The sequence below is a fragment of the Chrysochloris asiatica genome, unplaced genomic scaffold (assembly GCF_000296735.1).
Source record: "Chrysochloris asiatica unplaced genomic scaffold, ChrAsi1.0 scaffold00075, whole genome shotgun sequence".
Taxonomy (NCBI): domain Eukaryota; kingdom Metazoa; phylum Chordata; class Mammalia; order Afrosoricida; family Chrysochloridae; genus Chrysochloris; species Chrysochloris asiatica.
Window position 1 is genome coordinate 13,402,501 of NW_006408593.1, and position 6,000 is coordinate 13,408,500.

Here is a 6,000-nt window from a genome sequence, read left to right on the forward strand (position 1 = left end):
CTATTACAGATAATGCTGCTATCGATGTTGTTGTTACTGAGTCGAGTCTGACTCATAGCAACCCTAGTAGAACTACTCCATAGGGTTCCCAAGACGATAATCTTTATGGGAGCAGATCACCTGGGCTTTGCTCCTGTGGAGTTGAGCCCCAACCTTTTGGTTAGCAACCAAGTGCTTAGTTAGCAATTGTGCCTCCAGGGGCTCTTTCAATCACAAGGACTACAATCAATAACATGTTATTTTGCAAAAGTGGATTTTCTGAGCCAAGGGGCAGTAAATAAGTGATGATAGGTAGGTAGGTAGATAGCCATATTGTCCTGATGTTGTCCTAACTTAACGTCTCAATGGGGCTTTCATTCAGGCCTGAGGTTAGGCAGAAGCAGATGGTGGCTGGGGTCTTCAATGATGGGTGGGCTACCAAGTGGGTGATGCAGGAGGCCGGGGACTTACAGAATAGCAGGGAGGCTGGGCAGGCCTGGGGTGCCCTTTGACCTATGTGGGCTGGGCTTCTGGTGGGGACAGAGTGGTGTTAATGCAATTCTACGGTAGGAAGGCAACAGGAAACGTGGGTGCCGTGTTGTCTAAGCTGAGTCCACCGAGGGCACCATGACCTCTGGCCCTGCAGACCTCCCACCTCAGCCCCAAGGAACTCTAAAAAGAGGAAGAAGTGTTCCCCTCTTTCCTAGCAACAGGTCCGTCCCCATGGGGTGTGACTAGACATGTGGGAAAATGCAAGCCTTATACCAAGAGCTGGGAAAGTTTACCAAAAAGAGCTGAGCCACGGACAGCATGCAGAGAAATGGCCATCTTGCAACTTCCTCTCACTGTTGAGACACTAGGAGAGGCTTCGTGGGCCCCTCAGAGCGTCCCAAGCTTCAGTATCAGCACTGGACTGGCTCTTTAGTGCATTAGGACATCTAACAAATCTCTATGGAGGGTCTCTACGTGCCAGATGACCAAACAAGCAAATAGCCCTTCCTTTGTGAGGCGTCCACTCTAGCAGAAAATAAACTTGATAATGGACACATTTCACCATGTGGCAGAAAGTAACAAGATCTATAGGGAGTAGAAAGGGGCATTGGGAATAGGGGATCTATTGAGGTCAGGGCACTTTGCAGTATTAAGGAGGATGGACAGGGATGCTGCATGAGAAGGTGGCATTTGTCAAAGCAAGTGAGAGGTAGAGACAAGTATGTATCTGGGAGAAGAGTTCCAGGCAGAGGAAAAGGACAGTGTGGAGACCCCAGGCAAGAGCTTGCTCCAGGAACAAGGAAGAGGCCAGTGTAAGGGAGGAGTGAGATCAGAGAGGAGGGAGGCATTTGCTTTGGCTCCAGGTGAAATGGGGAGTCAGGGGTCATTCTCTCTTAATCATATCTATAGCTGGTGCCATGACCATCCCATGGTATAGATGAGGAAACGGAGGTTCAGAGGCAGGGCAAGATTTGCACAGCATTGCTCAGCCAATCCAAGGTCCAAGTGACTCACAGCAGGGATCGTGAAGGGCCTCTGAGCCATGACCAAGGCAAGAGGAAAGGGATACCTGCAATAGCTGATTCCATTCTCACATGCTCCTACCCATGAGACAGACAGCTTACATATACAAAGGGGCTTTAAAAAGTTCCTGGAAAAATGGAATAAAAAGAGAATGGCATTTTCCCAAGAACTTTTTGAAGCTCCCTTTAATATTTGTTGTTAAGTGCAGTCAAGTCAGTTCCGACTCATGTTGTTTTTGTTAGGTGCCATTGAGTCAGTAACGACTCATAGTGACCTTATTTACAACAGAATAAAACACTCCCCAGTCCTGGGCCAACCTCACAATCATTGCTACACCTAGCCCATTGCTGCTGCAACTGTGCCAATCCATCTCCCTGGGGGTCTTCCTCTTATTCTCTGACCCTCCACTTTACCAAACATGATATGCTTCTCCAGTGATGGGTTTCTGCTGATAGTATATCCGAAGTATGAGAAACGCAGTATGGCCATCCTGGCTTCCAAGGAGCACTCTGACTATACTTCTTCCAACACAGATCTGTTGGTTCTTTTGACAGCCCATGGCACTTTCAATATTCTCCTCCAACACCAAAACTCAAATGTATCAATTTTTCTACAGTCTTCCTTATTCACTGTCCAACTTTTGCATACATATGGGGTTATTGAATATACCATGGCTTGGGTCAGGCACACCTTAGTTCTCAAGTTGACATCTTTGCTCTTCAACACTTTAAAGAGGTCTTGTACAGCAGATTTGCCCAATGAAGTATGTCATTTCCAATTCATAGCGAACGTGTATAGAGTTTCCAAGGAGCAGCTAGCTGGTGAGTTTGAACCACCGACCTTGTGGTTCAAACCAACCTTGCAGTCCAGTGCTTTATCTTACAGCGCCACACCAGGACTCCCCCTTGTATATTAATAGATATTTATGTACCAATCACTGATGCCAAAGACAAAGAAATTGAAGATTTTTACCAACTTCTACAGTCTGAATTTGATCAAATTTGGATTCAAGATGCATTGATAATTACTGGTGATTGGAATGTGAAAGTTGAGAACAAAGATCAGTTGGAAATATGGCTTTGGAGATATAGAAAGATGTAGAAAATCACATAACAGAATTATGCAAGACCAAAAACTTATTAATTGGAAATACCTTTTTTCCACAACATAAATGGCAACAGGAGTCTTGGTGTGGCGCTGTGGGCTAATGCGTCAGACTGTAAAGTCGTTTGAATTGCAAGACTGGTGGTTCAAGCTCACCAGATGCTCCTTGGAAACCCTATACGCGGTCGCTATGAGTTGTGCCTCAATTATGACTAAGGTGTGCCTGACTCAAGCTGTGGTTGCTATGGGTCAGAATCAACTCAGCAGCACTTAACAACAACAACAAATGGCAACTATCCTCATGGAGCTCACTGGAAGGAATAAATAGTGATCAAATTGATGACTTCTAGAAAAAGATGATGGAGAAGCTCAATATCATTAGTCAGAACAAGACCAAGCGATAACTAAAGAACAAACCATCAGTTGCTCTTTTTTGCAAGTTCAAGTTAAAGATGAAGAAAATGAAAACTAGTCCACAAAAGCCAAAGTATGACCTTGAGTGTATCACATATGAATTGAGAGCCTCTTAAGAGCAGATTTGATGCATTGGAAACTAACAATCAAAGACCAGAGGAGTTGTGGAATGACATCAAGAATATCTTACATGAAGAAAGCAAAAGATCATTAAAAAAAGACAGGAAAACAAAAAATTAAGACCAAAATGAATGTCAGAAAAGACTCTAAAACTTGCTTTTAAACACAGAGTAGCTAAAGAGAATGGAAGAAACAATGAATTGTAAGCCGAACAAAAAATTTCATAGGGCAGCCTAAGACAAAAGTAAACTATTATAATGAAATGTGCCAAGACCTGAAGTTAGAAAACCAAAAGGAAAAACCACACTCTGCATTTCTCAAGCTGAAAGAACTTATTCTATGGGCAAAATAGTGAAGGATGTTGCTGTGGTGGTGGTGAAGTGCTGTCGAGTCAGTTCTGACCCATAGCGACCCTGTATAGGGTTTCCAAGGAGCGACTGGTGAGCTTGAACCACCATCCAGTGAAGGATGTAGGATACATCAAACGAAGGATAAACAGAATACACAGCATCACTGTACCAAAAAGAGCTGATCAGTGTTCAGTCATTTCAGGATGCAGCACGTGATCAAGAATTGATGATATTGAAGGTATTGGCAAAAAAACAAAGATCCAGGAATTGATGGACTACAAATCGAGATGTTTCAGTGACTAAACATAGCACTGAAGGTGCCCACTCATCTATGCCAAGAAATTTGGAAGCCAGTTAACTGACCAGCCCACTAGAAGAGATCCATATACATGCCCTTCCCAAACAAAAGTGACCCAACAGAATGTGAAAATTATCTAATAAATACCATTAATACGACATGCAAGCAAAATTATGCAGAACATAATTCTAAAAGTGTTGCAGTAGTACATGAAATGGCCAAAAAATTTGTGCTAGATTCAGAAGAGGACCTGGAATGAGAGGTATTGATATCATGGATGTTGGCTGAAAGCAGAGAATAACAGAAAGACATTTGCTGTTATTGTTAGGTACCATCGAGTCATTTCCAACTCATGGTGACTTTATGCACAACAGAACAAAACACTACCCAGTCCAATGCCAGCATCATAACTGTCGTTATGTTTGAGCCCATTGTAGCTGCCACTGTGTCAATCCATCTTACTGGGTCTTCCTTGTTTTTTGGCTGACCTTCTACTTGATGAAGCACAATATTCTTCTCCAGGGACTGGTTCCTCCTGATAACATGTCCAAAGTATGAGAAGTACAGGAGCATTCTGGCTGTACTTTTTCCAAGATAGATTTGTTTGTTCTTCTGACAGTCCATGGTACTTTTAATATTCTTCAACACCATAATTAAAATGCACAGATTTTTCTATGACCTTCCATAGATGTTTACCTGTGTTTTATTGAGTATACAAAGGTATGACTTGTGGACCATAACAAATTATGGATATCATTGTGAAGAATGGGAATTCTAGAACTCTTAGTTGTGAAACCTGTACATAGACCAAGAGGCAGTTGTTTGAACAAAACAAAGAGATGCTACATGGCTTACAATCAAGAAATATATGTGTCAGAGCTGTATCCTTTCATAATACTGATCTAATTAATCTGTATTCTGAGCAAATAATCTGGGAATCTGGACTATATGAAAAAGAATGTAGCATCAGGATTGGAGGAAGATTCATTAACAACCTGCAATCTGTAGATTACACATCTTTGCTTACTGAAAGTGAAGAGGACTTGAAGCACTTAGTGATAAAGATCAAAGACTACAGCCTTCAGCTTGGATTACATTTTAACATAAAGAAAACAAAAATCCTCACAACTGGACCATTAAGCAACATCAGGACAAAGGAAGAAAAGTTTAAAATTGTCAAGATTTTCACTTTACTTGGATCCATGATCAGCACTCATGGAAGCAACAGTCAAGAAATGAAATGACATATTGCACTGGGCAAATCAGCAGCAAAGCAGCACCTCTTTACAGTGTTGAAGTAAAGGTGTCATTTTGCGGACTAAGGTGTGCCTGACTCAAGTCTTAGGAACCCTGGTAGCATAGTGAGTTACGCATTGAGCTGCTAACTGCAAGGTCAACAGTTCATATCTACCAACCCTCCTTGGAAGAAAGATGAGGTTTTCTGCTCCCATAAAGATTTACAGCCTTGGAAATCTTCTACAGTATCACTAAGAGTCAGCACCGACCCCATGGCACACCACCACTACCATACGCCTGAATAAACTGTACAATGAATAAGGAAAGCCAGTAAGAATAGATGCCTTTGACATGTGATGTTGGTGAAGAATATTGACTGCCAGAAGAACAAACAAATCTGTCTTGGGACAAGTACAACCAGGATGTTCCTTAGAAGGGAGGATGAAGCGATTTCATCTCACATATATATATATATATTTTTTTAATGATTATAATCCCCACCACACAACAACAGTTATCCCACTTCCTCCCTGTGCTTCCTATTTGCATCCCACCCACCTTCCCAGCCCTTCTCAACTTTGTCCTTAGGAAAATGTTGCCCTCTTGACTTTGAATGACTGATCATTCCATGGTGAGCTACCTTACTAGTGTTGTTGTCCCCCCTATAAATCTATCTACTGCTTGGATGAAAACTGGGCCATGAGGATGAGTTCCTTTCCAGACCTGAAGGGTGTTGGAGGAACATAGTCTCAGGTTCCTCCAGTCTCTTTCTGACCAGTAAGCCAGGTCATTTTCTTAAATCATTTTGAGCTTTGTTCCACATTTTCTCCCATTGTATCTGGAACCCTCTAATGTGACCTCTAATGTCAGCTTGAGGACTAAGGTGCGCCTGACCCAAGCCATGGTCTTTTCAATAACCTCATACGGATGCGAAAGCTGGACAGTGAATAAGGAAGATCGTAGAAGAATTGATGCCTTTGAGTT